This window comes from Bos grunniens, chromosome 4 (genome assembly GCF_055505025.1).
Source record: "Bos grunniens cultivar Pamir isolate PY7600 chromosome 4, Bosgru_T2T1.0, whole genome shotgun sequence".
In the NCBI taxonomy this organism is placed as follows: Eukaryota; Metazoa; Chordata; class Mammalia; order Artiodactyla; family Bovidae; genus Bos; species Bos grunniens.
This window is the reverse complement of record NC_141168.1, coordinates 47,018,048-47,032,837: the sequence shown is the minus strand read 5'-3', so window position 1 is coordinate 47,032,837 and position 14,790 is coordinate 47,018,048. Positions and strand designations below refer to the sequence as shown.

At 36.7% G+C, this 14,790-nt stretch overlaps 1 protein-coding gene and 1 pseudogene across 10 annotated transcripts in view; one reads left to right on the top strand and one right to left on the bottom strand.

Annotated features, from left to right (window-relative positions):
* Positions 1–14,790, top strand: part of ZNF804B (zinc finger protein 804B) — a 517,429-nt gene that overhangs the window by 303,843 nt on the left and 198,796 nt on the right. The window lies entirely within an intron of this gene.
* Positions 1–14,790, bottom strand: part of LOC147374052 (zinc finger protein 124-like) — an 86,885-nt pseudogene that overhangs the window by 71,211 nt on the left and 884 nt on the right.

Sequence of the window (14,790 nt, the reverse complement as noted above, 5' to 3'; positions counted from 1 at the left end):
TGTCACAATACAATATGTTCTATTATTTATGGTTGTACAAGAGACAGTTGTGCCAAAATGAGAGTATATTTTGAAAGGTATATGTGGGTCTTGCCTGATGTTAGACCAATGATTATACAGACATGCACAAGTATGAAACAAAATTCAGTGTAAATGATCATTTTTCATAATCAGTGATAAGCTTACAAAAGTTTAAGTATATGCTATGGGAAAGCAAGAAAACTGTTTCAAGATCTGTATAAAATTAAATTATACTACAGAAGTTAGCAAATGGGATCTCTAACATATTAAAATTTGATACACAATACATTTGTATTTTTTTTCTTTCAAGTTTTTTAACTCTTTAAAAATATATACAAAAATGTTTTTGGTTGAACTTCTGCAGGTCTCCTATAGCTTCCTGTAGGGCTTATTAAAAATCCATCCCTGCAGAGCCCAGTTTGAAAAATCAATATCCCAGCAAATAAGAAATGTATTAATCTAAGGCTTGACCAGATAAATAAGTATCAAAACTGAACACCAGGAAGAAGTATGACAGGTCTGGTGATACAGGCAAGGATGAGACAAGTCTGATAGGCAGAAAGGAACCATGGACATACAGTTGTCCAAGGAGCACTCAATGGGAACATTGATCATGTGGCAGGTGTTGACCAGTAGTTCTTATCAAATGCGCCTTTTCCTTGGAGTTGCCTAGAGCCTTCTTTGGTTGCTTTTTGTGGTCTTTTTTGACCCAAAGTGACCTATACATTGTAGTATGAGAAGTAATATGTTTGCTGCTATTGCTGCCAAATTGTTTTTTTGGTGAGTGTTGTTTTTTTTTTGTTTGTTTTTCAGTTCCTGATTTTAAAATAATTTAGTCTGAAAGATAAGTATGGAATTTCAGAAAGATGTCTTAATTTTTTCTGTACCCCTTAAAATTAGATTATCTATTTCATTTGTACTTTTGAATGCAGGTTTCCTATTGCACTCCTCTTCAAAGTAATTTTTATCATACATGTACGTTTTCTGAGTTTATTAGCTACTTTTAATCTAGATGGCTGACAAACTGATCCATTTATAGGGTACTACATGTATATAAAAGGAAATCAAGTTTAAATTATACCATGAAATTGGGTATTTTATTCAGCTGCAGACAGTCCCAGCAGACACTTCCTCAGATCCTCCTGTCATCCTCATGCATGCAGTGTTGAATTATTCCCACCTTACATTTCATCCTTGGCATCACTGATCCTTAATCTTTGCTTATCATGAAAGTCGTTTCAATTGCAAAGACCAACATCCTCAAAGCCTCACAGATTGCTTCCAGCTAAATCCTATATTCAAGTTCATGCTGAGTCCCCAACCGAAATTAATGGGAAACGTGCAGCTGCATCTCCAGGTGGACCTCATCTTCCCTTGCTCCCTTTAGTCCTCCTCACTTGCCTTTTAACCATTTGAAGGGTTGTTGTGACTGCTTCAGAGCAAAGCACACACTCTGTTGCAATGACTTTCTTGCTGGCTTATTTCACTTGAAGGCTGAATTTTCTTGTACTTGGGCCACAGATCAATTTCAGCAGTGTGGATGTTTGTAATACACATAAATGAGTTGGATGAAAGCAGTGAAACAAAATTTCTGAGTCTGCAAATGAAGCTGGGATTGGAAGCAGAGGAAATAATGAAGGGCAATGAAACCTGATTCAAGGAGAAGAAAGTTTGAGTGTGAGTACTAAGAGGCACTCAATCAACTTAAATGATGACAAGTATTAAATAATTTAGGCGAAAAGAACCAAGCTGGAGACTATCAGTTAAATAGAAGAATGTATCAGCATAAACCAATAAGTATATGGTTTGAAAGTTATTATAGAAAATCACAAAAGCTTTCAACTCAAAACCTAACAAGAAATCAATAGAAACATAATAACAGTTTATATTTTGGAAGCAATAGGATCCCTATCACTGTTGCAGAAACCAGTGATCAAGAAACCAAACACCACACTCAGAGAGTTGGTGAACTCAGGTTTATTACAGAGGCAGGCCCAGAGGAGTTAATACTCCAAGCTCTGAGCCTGGAACAAAGTGGTTACAAAGTTTTTATAGACAGACTATAACGGGCAACACTAGCTTCTAATAGGCTGGTTTAAACAAAGGGTTTTTGTGAAGGGAACAGCAGTCAAGATGGGGAAGGGTATGCCTGACCTTTACAGGGACAGGCATGATTAAGCAGGTTTGCAGGGGCTGAGCAATTGTGAAGAACAGGACAAGGGTGAGTGAGATAAGCTCCAGTTCCTATTATTGTAAGTCCCCACTTTCTGAGACTACAGTGACCTACATGATCCAGACTTTGCAAGGAGCAAGCTGAGTTACAGAGGCAGAACAAGCAGGAGGTTATGTAAAATTGTAACTTTTCCTTTTCATCATGACAATTAAAAAATTATAATTCAGAACCTTGATTATATCATTGTAGAAATATTCTCATTTACATAAATTTGTGAAGGACTTTATTGAGTTGGACATCTCACAAACTTGCAAACTCTGATTTATCTTATGATGAAGTTTCTTGAAGGAAATTTTGTTTTATTGCAAATGAACCACCCCCTTTTTGCATAAACTGTTTATAAAACTTTTCAGTAAAATTATCTGCTTTGATAAAGTTGTGATTGCCTCATCATATCATTGAGCTGTCATATACTTAGCATTTTAAAAAAATTCCAAAGTTCCATAATAATGTAATAATTATATTTAATGCTGATAGTGTACTAGCTTGGACAATGACTCAAAAACTTCACATTTTACATATATTATCAAGTATAATCTTTTACAAAAAATCCTTTGAAGTAGGATCAATGAACAATTTATATCTCAATTTTAAATCTGGGATGTGGGGGTCAAGGGAGGCTGAGATGTAAGTTGTCTAAGATCATACACAGTAAGAAAGGGAGCCTAGGTTCAAGCCCTGGATTACCTTCAAAATGCATGTTCTTAATCACCATGCTATCCTTACAAATTCTGTGCAAAGCAAAAAGCATTTAGTAAGTTTTGCTAATGAAGAAACTGAGGTACAGAGTAGTTATCTTAATGTGCCCATTAATGCGGCCATCTTAATGTGGCCATTCAGTGGCTCTGCACTCAAATCCCAGTTGTCTAACTTTGAATTTCATGCTCTTCCTATACCACATATGCTTTCTATACTCCCTAAACTCTTACCTTTCCACCTTTGGGTACAAAACAGAATGACAGAGAAAAGCCCATGATTCTAGACTGTAAACTGCCAGGATGTTATAATTTCAATAAATAATTGTTTACTTGCTCAGATACCTGTTCTAAGTCCATTGAAATTTCCATTTTTACCCATGGCCATAATGAGCATAGATAAACCAATCCTTCTGAAAGCTTTAATCATAAATACCTTAATCAACTTTTCCCTATAGTAAAATTTGAATTTAGCTGAAATATTTTCTTAAATGAAATGCCTGGATTCTATCAGTGCATTCAGGACATGTGGAAATATAGTAACTGAGACAGTTATTAATAAACACCTTGTGTTATATCAGTTTTTTTTTTTCTAAACTGAGTGTTTTGTTCAGAAATATGCTAAGAACAAAACAATAGACTAGCTAGATACTGTGATGAACTTTGTATTGGAAATCCTTGAGGACACCCCCAGAAAGTGAGATCATAGAGCTAAGACCTGTGAAGTACCTGCTCTTATGCTACATCATAACTTTATATCCTTTCTTTGAAGTGATGATCTAACGATTGCTGTGCAAGAAAAAAAGGTAAAAGGGAGAATAGAATGCAAATTATTTTCCCCAAAATGTTAAATTACATGTCCTAATGTCTTATATATATGGAGACGTGTTTTGAAATCTCCCTGTTCCCTGGGAAAGGAGCAGCCTCGAAGAAATAGACTCAGTCCTAGGGACTGGGACAAGACATAGTGAAAGAAAAATGGTATTCAGATGTGACAAACACAAGGAGCTGGAGGTTTAGGCAGAGATGGGCATCATGGGTATCAAACCTATAAAATGGAAGTGCTGTAGGTGGTGGATTGGAGTAGTGATCACGAGTTCAGGGCCAAATCATCTCCATGGTTTTCTTGTGGAGAGATCTCTGCCTGGGGGAAAATGCTCAGTAGGATTTGGACTGGGATTTTGAGGTAAGACATCAACTGCCAAGAATAAGGCACACCTCTAGTTTTAGAAGTGTTAGTGAAGTTATAAAGATGAAAGTCAGACTCAGAGATGCAAAGCTGAAGCAGGTTGGGTATAGTAACTCGGTGGTGTGATATCTGAACCAAACTATCTGCAGAGATGACCTCATGGCAGTCCCAAGACACTTGCACAAAAGTGTTGTTACTCTTTTTTTTTTTTTTCAATCTTGGAGAGGCTTCAACCTTTGGATGTTGACTCATATAGCACAGTTTAAAGAAGGTAAATTTTGAAACCTGTAATCCAGGTGGAGGGTAAAAGTATGCATTTAAATCACCTCAGATTAATTTAACTAGTGTATTTAACTAGTGTATGAAGCACATGTATTTTACCAACATATTTTTTCTCAGGAAAATGACAGCAATAAACCATATTGTCAAGGTAGTTTCAAGGTTATATACCATGTGTATGATATATGTATATCAGGCTTATATTGATATTAGATACATATTTTACCTCTGTTTCATCAAAAACTTTCAAATGTAATTTATATCAAGCTACTGCTGGAAATAAAGGAACCCATTCTTTTTATTTTAATCATTTTTCTTCAAACTAGAATTCATTAATGGAATACAAAAAGCAATACAATTTCAGAATGAAATCCTTTAATGTAGCAGTTTTAGTGCATACGAACACTCCAAAGCATCTCATTTCCTCACAGTCACTACAGCAAAACTCAATAATCTGTATTCATTATATACACTAGCTCCTCCAGCAGGCAAGCTTAGCTTTGAGCTATTTGCATGGTGTGCAGATTGCCAATTTGGCACGGTTGGCATTCACACAGACAGGTCAGAAGTGAGTATTTTGCATTATCAGATATATTTCATTCATGACAATATTGCTATCCTCAAACTCTTTACAGTAATCTGCATTCATTAAACTTAGTGTGATGTTAGAGGTGAACATAAATAGCTACCCCTCTTAAAATATACAATCATATCTATTTATAATGATCAAATATCTCAATTATTTTTCACTTTTAAAACTATAAAGCAAATTAGCTCACATTTATAAAAGGAGTAAAAATTTCAATTTCCTGTAAGAGGAAAGTTGACTATACAAAAAGTTGACTAATTTTGTATGTAGAATCAGAAGTAATTCATTTTAAATAACTAGTGTGTACACAATGCAAAAATTATATTGCTTTTTACATTTAATTTTTGGATAATGCTATCAGTTTATTTAAAAGAACTTCTAAATGAAATATAAGTTGCAAGAGGGCAGAGGTGGTGTCAGTCTTAGCGCCTACTTTATATGTAGTACCTAGCATGGAGTTCAGCATGTGAAGGCCCTCAGGACACACTTGCTGAAGCATGAATTCAAAGCAAATTTAATAGATTTATGACATATAATTTAACATTACATTTTTGTTTTCTTGGTGGACAGCTGTTAAAAACATACCCATTTATCATGAGGTTTCTGCGACACTTTATGTAATTATTTAAACTCTTGGGAACTAGTGTTTATACTATAGCAGCTCTAAGGATGTTTAGTATTATGTGCTACTTTTTCAGTGTTTTAAATCAAGTGACACAGCAAGATGCTCATAGTCTATGGCTCTATACCACTCAATTTAGCATTCAGAAGTTAGAGAAGTAAAATTCAGTATTTTAGAATACATAGGAATAGAACAAGAAAATACAAAACGCTTTTAAGGTAAGATATATGATATAAGCTAAAAGGAGGGATGGGCAAGTGACCATGAATGAATGCCTTTGGAGGCTAGCTGGAGGCAGAGAGTTCATGTAGGGAGAAACAGGAGAGTTAGATGAGAAAAGTGGAGACTCTTAACCGAGAGGTTTGACTATCAGACTTCTAAATGAATAATTGGTAATACAATTAAAGCTATTTTGAATCCCAGTGAAGAGAAATAAAATAAGACAAAAAAAGTATATTTTACAAAAGTCCATTACTTCTACCAAGATGTGCTGGAAAGTGGGGAGACCAGGTAGAATGTTATTGTGGCAATGCAGACATGAGGTTTAAAAAAGCCTGGACTGAGATGTGGTAGGAAAAATTTATGAGTGAAAAGGCAATTCAGTGCTATGTTTTATAAAATGGAAAGAGGACCAGTTAAATATGGAGGAAGGACTAGAATAGGGGGAACAAAAGATAGATCAGTTCTCTAAGCAGGAGATGGTAACATCATTGCAGGCAGGCGATGTCACTGAATATACTTTGGACACCAGAAGTTTTATTTTGGAGATGAATACTTTGGTTTGGAGCTAAAGGCATTTGATGACTGTGATTCCTACTGGAAGTGTTCAGCAGAAATTGTAAATATCATTATGGAACTCAGATAAAGAACATATTCTGAGATGGAGCTATAGTTGTTAAAAACTTGGTTATTAAAAGTAAAATGAAGAAAATGGGTAAATTTTCAAGAATGCAGTCCAAATGAAAAATTAGCCTGCTAGTTTTAAATATTAGCTAACATATAAACAATTTTTATTTATAATTAGTGTCATAAGCTGCAGTAATTTCTAATTCTTTTAATACTGAGGATCACTTTTTATCATCATGCCTGATGAGAGTTAAGTTATTTTCTTAATATGTGAAAATATACTGATGAACTATAAACTCAGTGATGTTTTACATGAAAATTTATATTAATCATTACCACTAAGTATATCTACCACTAAGTATATTTGGAATATTTTTGTATATTATGAGATATCTATGGTAGAGTGGCATGTGAAATATAAGTTGATAAGCTTTTCCCAGACTTTCTGTTACAGTCACTGAGACTCCCTTGTTAACAGGGGAAGATTCCTAGTGCCTTAGGAAGAATCCATAGCTGAAAACGTTTTAAATTTTTAAGATTCTGAGTTTTAAAGATAGAGATTTTCAATTGATTAAGGGATATGCATGAATAGATAAGGGCTTCCCTTGTGGCTCGGATGGTAAAGAATCTGCCTGCAGTGCAGGAGACCTGGATTTGATCCCTGGGTCAGGAAGATCCCTTGGAAAAGCGGATGGCAAGCAACTCCAGTATTCTTGACTGGAGATTTCCATGGACAGAGGAGCCTGGTGGGCTAGAGTCCATGGGGTTGCAATGAGTTACACATAACTGAGTGACCAACCTTTTGGGTTTGTCTGTGTGTGTATGTGTGCATAGATAAAGCCAGAATTTGTCTTGCTGTTAGACAAGATTTTTGACTCTGACAAATAGATGGGGAAACAATGGAAACAGTAACAGACTTTATTTTCTAGGTGGCTAAGACAGTAAAGAATCTGCCTGCAATGCAGGAGACCCGGGTTTAATCCCTGGATCAGGAAGATCTTCTGGAGTAGAGAATGGCAATCCACTCAAGTATTCTTTCCTGCAGTATCCCATGGACAGAGGAGCCTGGCTCTGTGGGGCTGCAGAGTCAGACATGACTGAGCGACTAACACTACCACTACAGTAAAATCACTGCAGATGGTGACTGCAGCCATGAAATTAAAAGATGCTTACTCCTTAGAAGAAAAGCTACGACCAACCTAAATAGCATATTAAAAAGCAGAAACATTACTTTATTGACAAAGGTCTGTCTAGTAAAAGCTATGGTTTCTCCCGTAGCCATGTACGCATGTGGGAGCTAGACCAGAAGGAAGGCTGAGTGCCTAAGAATTGATGCTTTTGAACTGTGATGTTGGAGAAGACTCTTGAGAGTCCCTTGGACTGCAAGGAGATCATCCAGTCAATCCTAAAGAAAATCAGTCCTGAATATTCATTGGAAAGACTGATTCTCAAGCTGAAACTCCAGTACTTTAGGCACCTGATGCGAAGAACTGACTCGTAGGAAAAGACCCTGATGCTGGGGCAGGAGGAGAAGGGGACGAGATGAGATGAGATGAAATAGTTGGATGGCATCACTGACTTGATGGACATGAGTTTGAGCAGGCTCTGGGAGTTGGTGATGGACAGGGAAGCCTGGCGTGCTGTAGTCCATGGAGTTGCAAAGAGTCAGAGATGACTGAGTGACTAAACTGAAGCTTCCAGTAATGTGTATGCTGTTGATCCAGATGATACTTGAGTTAACAAGGGACTGAGCAGTGGTGCTCAACCCCAGTGTAACCCTCAGGGTTGAGAACACAGGTCTATAATCCAAAGAGTTGGACATGCTTGCACAGCTGAACTGAACTGAGGCTAGAGAGAACTGGGGGTAGAATGGTTAATTTGGGGAAGAAGAAAGGTGCAATGTGTGCATATATTCACATGCACTCTGTGCCCTCTCCCATGAACCTGGGGTGAGGGATTCCCTTGCAAGTGTGAGAACATGGCAGAACTGTGTCCTACATCTCAGACTTAATCTAAACAAAACGGACAAGTGGAGTGGGCCATTGACAACTTTCAAAAGCTCTCAGCAATTACCAAGTGGCATAGGAGGTAACCTGTACTCAGGAGGTAACCAGAACTCATCTCCTGAATTGAAATGGGAGCAAGAGTGGATGCTCCCAGGAAGTCTCCTGATTTGGGTGAAGAACAAGACTTCAACAAGTTGTGGCATGGGTCACCTGTCTGGGGCTAGAGAAGGAAACATCTCAATCTTCTAGGACTGTCACAACCAGGAAGTCAGTTATCAGAAGGAAAAAAAAAAGCAAACATGAATCATCTGAACAATAATTAATAATATAATGAATATTTTTTCTTTTCAACAGTTTCTTAGGAAAACCATGTTTATTTCTCTATGATCAACTACCATCCTGTATCCATATGGGTGCACAAGTCTTTACATGGCTGTAGCAATGACACATCTATTTTATGCTTTCTGTTGCTGGCCATATTATAAGCAATTTCAATACAAAAACAAAACCTTTATCATTATGATTTGGTATGACTGCATGGAACAAATCACAAGTGTCCCAAATAACGAGAGGTGACAGCATAACCATAACAACTTGATGTTTCTTGTTTGCTTGTCTCAACAACTAACGCAATGTAGAATATAATTTTTCTATATGAAAAAGAGGAATGTAGGCATAAACAATTTGTGATTAAAATAGATTAATCATTTCCTCCCATTCACCTATTAGTGAGCATAAGTTATGATATAATAAAAGTAGTTAGTTGTTTTATTTTCTTCTTTTTCCATCCACAGAGAGCTGGGATGGGTGGCTTGTATCTCAGACAGAAAGTGCAGAGAGAAGAGCACTGACTTGACTATTGATCTTTCAAGGGATTCTCAGGGAGAGAAGAAATAAAAGTTGTCATGGGGTCAGTGGTTTCTAAAGAAAGATGAGGCATGAGATAAGAGAAAGATGGCTGATCATCACCACAAACAATAAGGAAGTAAAACATTTCAAGAAAGAAATATCTTCAATACCTTTTATGTTACAGAATACAGAACTTACCTCAAAAGTGACTCACATTTTAAAACTTTCCCCTATTCTAGAATGATTTCACTTCTTTTAAGTAATCTTACAGGTCCTCTCTGGAATGAGGGTCATGCTTACTTGGAAATGCAGGGACAGTGCAGCAGACAGCTCACAGAAGGTCAAGGAGGATGATTCTATCAGATGTGGAAAGATCTAGGTCAATAGTGACCTTTTAGAAAACCACGTCTGTAGAGAGCCTGGCAGAAGACAAATTACAGGGGTTAAGTAAGAAATTCTTGAAGGGAGGAGAGAAATGGCTGAAAATCAAGATATGTGCCCAGAATAAAGTGGTTGGTAAAAGGGCAAATGTTAGGATAACTTATGTAAAATGTATGCTGGAAAGGAAGACTCCAATAGAGAGATAGTGCTTTAAAATCCTAGAGGGAGAGAAGAAAAAGAGCTCCTGATTTGCTGTTACATTTAAACTGTAGATCTATTTAATAAATAAATGTTTTCCTGCAGAGTTGTGTCATTAGTGTAGGAGAAAAAAATGTCCAGCTAATAGTTATCATCTATTCATAAGCAAAAAGTAAATCGTGTTGGGGTATAATTAGTAAGAGAGCATCAATAAAGGAAAAAAATATTTTTAATCACTAATAGTCCTGGAATAAATCATGCATTAGGTATAATTACTGGAAGAATACTTAGATCTTTGCAACTAATTTGACAGCATGATTCTATTTAATTTACCGACCTATTTTAAATGAAAACATGATGCTTGTGATGTATTTTATTGTCTATTTATTGTAACAGCACATTGAAGTGAGAATAAAACTATTGTGAGATAGCAAAGGACTGCCTGTGCTCCTAAAGAGTTGTGATAGTAGTCAAAATGTTCTAACTTTATTAAAGTTTCTATCATTTTAATTTATTTGAAATTAAATCTCTCTTTCTTTAATGGGAAAGGCCATTTCTGCAAGTCATTTTATAGTCTGTCAGCTGTCCCAGTGCTGGTTGCTGATCTGGTAGAATCTGAGCCATGACACAGTCCCTTGGACTCAGCACCAGAAACCATTGAATTTTGTCATCCTTTTGCCTTCTGATTTTATCTTCATTGCCACTTCCCTTCCACAGACTCTTATTGTCACATCTTTGCATCACTGTTGGAGTCAGGGGTCAATCTCATGACGCATCTTTTTTTTAATTCTCTTTTAAAATCTAATACCTAGTTGGTCTTAAGCACATCTGTAATCACTTTTACTCTCTTTTTCAAAAAACCAATAGCACCCCTGAACTTCTCCTTTGTTATCAGTTATTCATTTTCTTCTCTTATCTAGCAGATGAAACATTATATTTTGCCACTCTGCCCCTAGAGAGAATTATATGTTCACCATTGCATAAGTCATTCTTCTCATGTGGTATGCTTAATTTACATGTGGAAATTAAATGTATGCTTATTTGAACAAAATTCTGTCCTGGATCCTAATAATTATAAAGATGGCTCTGCAACAGGGAAAAGACAAACATCTATCACATTTGCCTTTGAGGAGCACACCCATGTGGTGTAGCCAGCAGGTGACAAACCAATGGCTTCAACATTAGAATTCAGAAGAAGAGCACAGAAATGCAAAGAAAAGTTAACGTTTCAGAAGAATAAGCTAGTGCGTGAGTTGCTAGGTACAGGTGGGTAGTTGAGTCAGGGGTGTCCCAAGCAAATAAAATAGCACAACAGAAATGTCATACCATTTAGTGCGTTCACAAAGTTGTAATTAGTTCGCTATTGCCAGATGATAAAAGACAGTATGGGTTAAATAGTGAGCAAGTGGGCAGGACCTAAATGACTTGAAACAGTGAAATACCATAATACATTTTTCAGTGTTTAAGCAAACAGTTGGAAGCAGTGTGGAGGATGTACTCAAGTTGAATGAACTGAAGGCAAGTTGACTAGATGGAGGGCTATGACAGCAAGACAGCTGAGCTATAATGTGGCTCTGGACGGAGGGGGTACCAGCATGGATGGACAAGTTTAAGAAAAAACTCTGCTTTTCCTTTAAGTTGATTGACTTTATATTTTAGAGTAGTTTTAGGTTTGCAGAGGAATTTAACAGAAAGTGCTGAGATTTCCATATATTTGCTCCACTGACACTTCAATTTTCTCTATTATAAACATCTTGTATTACTGTGGTACTTTTGCCACCACTGATGAATGATGCATTGATGCATTATTAACTCCAGTCCATATTTTACATTAGTGTTCACTCTTTGTGTTATACAGTTTTATGGGATCAACTGTGAATCAATGGGGACCAACTGTGAATCAATGTGAATCAACAAGAATTCACAATACCATGTCTACCAATACACTATGATAACAGAATAATTTCTCTTCCTTAAATATATCCTGTGTTTACAGATTCATCCCCCACCTCACTAACTCCAAGGAAACCACTGATCTTTTTACTTTTTTATCTTTTGTCATTCAGTTGAATCATACAGTATGTAATCTTTTTAGACTGCCTTCTCTAAGTTAGCAATATGCTTTAAGGTTTCTCTATGTTTTTTGTGGCTTGATAGCTCATTTCTTTTTATTGTGTATAATCTATTATATGAGTTTGCCTTAGTTTGCTATCTATTCACATACAGAAAGACATCTTGGTTACTTCCAATTTTTGGCAATTATGGATAAAACTGTTGTAAATACCAAAGTATAGTGTTTTATGTGTGGACATAAGTTTTTAACTCATTTTAATAAATACCAAGAAGTGTGATTGCTGGATCATTTAGTCAGGGTATGCCTAGTTTTCAAGAAACTACAAACTGTCTTGCGAAGTAGCTGTACCATATTTGATTCCCATTAACAATGAGTCCCTTGGACTGCAAGGAGATCCAATCAGTCCATCACCCAGATCAGTCCTGGGTGTTCTTTGAAGGAATGATGCTACAGCTGAAACTCCAGTCCTTTGGCCACCTCATGTGAAGAGTTGACTCATTGGAAAAGACTCTGATGCTGGGAGGGATTGGGGGCAGGAGGAGAAGGGGATGACAGAGGATGAGATGGCTGGATGGCATCACCGACTTGATGGATGTGAATCTGAGTGAACACCGGGAGTTGGCAATGGACAGGGAGGACTGGCATGCTGCAATTCATGGGGTTGCAAAGAGACACGACTGAGCGACTGAACTGACTGAACTGAACTGGACAACAGTTCCTGTTGCTCCGTAACTTTGACAGCATTCCGTGTGTGTTTGGGGTTTCTACCATTCTAACAGGTGTATAGTAGTATCTCGTTTTAATTTGTAGTTCCCTAATGACATAATATTGAACATATCTTCATATGCTTATTTACCATCTATATATCTTTTTTTTAATTTAATTTTTTAACTTTACAATATTGTATTGGTTTTGCCATATATCAACATGAATCCACCACAGGTATACACGTGTTCCCCATCCTGAACCCTCCTCCCTCCCTGTACCATCCCTCTGGGTCATCCCAGTGCACCAGCCCCAAGCATCCAGTATCCTGCATCGAAACTGGACTGGCGATTCATTTCTTATATGATATTATACAGGTTTCAATGCCATTCTCCTAAATCATCCCACCCTCTCCCTCTCCCACAGAGTCCAAAAGACTGTTCTATACATCTGTGTCTCTTTTGCTGTCTCATATACAGGGTTATTGTTACCATCTTTCTAAATTCCATATATATGCGTTAGTATACTGTATTGGTGTTTTTCTTTCTGGCTTTCTTCACTCTGTATAATAGCCTCCAGTTTCATCCACCTCATTAGAACTGATTCAAATGTATTATTTTTAATGGCTGAGTAATACTCCATTGTGTATATGTACCACTGCTTTCTTATCCATTCATCTGCTGATGGACATCTAGGTTGCTTCCATGCCCTGGCTATTATAAACAGTGCTGCGATGAACATTGGGGTACACGTGTCTCTTTCCCTTCTGGTTTCCTCAGTGTGTATGCCCAGCAGTGGGATTGCTGGATCATAAGGCAGTTCTATTTCCAGTTTTTTAAGGAATCTCCACACTGTTCTCCATAGTGGCTGTACTAGTTTGCATTCCCACCAACAGTGTAAGAGGGTTCCCTTTTCTCCACACCCTCTCCAGCATTTATAGCTTGTAGACTTTTGGATCGCAGCCATTCTGACTGGCGTGAAATGGTACCTCATAGTGGTTTTGATTTGCATTTCTCTGATAATGAATGATTTCGAGCATCTTTTCATGTGTTAGCCATCTGTATGTCTTCTTTGGAGAAATGTCTATTTAGTTCTTTGGCCCATTTTTTGATTGGGTCATTTATTTTTCTGGAATTGAGCTGTAGGAGTTGCTTGTACATTTTTGAGATTAGTTGTTTGTCATTGCTTTATTTGCTATTATTTTCTCCCATTCTGAAGGCTGTCTTTTCACCTTGCTTATAGTTTCCTTTGTTGTGCAGAAGCTTTTAAGTTTAATTAGGTCCCATTTGTTTATTTTTGCTTTTATTTCCAATATTCTTAACAAGCTATCTGTTCAAATTTTTTCATCACTTTTTAATTGGGTTGTTTCTTCCATATTGTTGAGTTTTAATAGTTATTCATATATTTTGAATGGGTGTGTTTAGTAGATGTGTTTGAAAATATTTTCTCCTAGTTTATATCTGTGCATTCATTTCTTGACACTGTCTTTGCACAGCAGAGATTTTTAATTTTAATAAAATCCTACTTTTAAAGTTTTTCTTTCAAGGATCATCCTTTTAGTATTGTATCTAAAAACTATTTACCTGTACAACTATGTGAAACCACTGAATTGTACACTTAAAAGTCGTTAAAATATCAGGCTTTATGTCATGTACATTTTCACACACACACACAAGGGCACATATACACAAATTCATTTTCATACCCAAGATCACCAAGCTTTTCACCTATGTAATCTTCTACAAGTTTGAAAGTTTTACGTTTCACACTTAGGTCTATGATCTACTTGAGTTAATGGTTGTGAAAGGTATAAAGTCAATGTGCAGATTCACTTTGTTGTCTGTGGATGTCTTCTTTTTCCAGCACAATTTGTTGAGAAGACTATCCTTTCTCTACGAAATTGCCTTTGCCCTTTCATCAAATATTTGTTGGTTCTATTCCTGTAGGTCTATTTCAAGGCTCTCTATTCTGTTCCATTGACATATTTCTTTATCCTTTGTTCAATACCACACTTTCTCGATCACTCTATCCTTGTCCTTAGTCTTAAGGTTGAGCAATGTTAGTCCTCCTTTTTACAAAAAGTCCTTCTTTTTCTTTAATAAT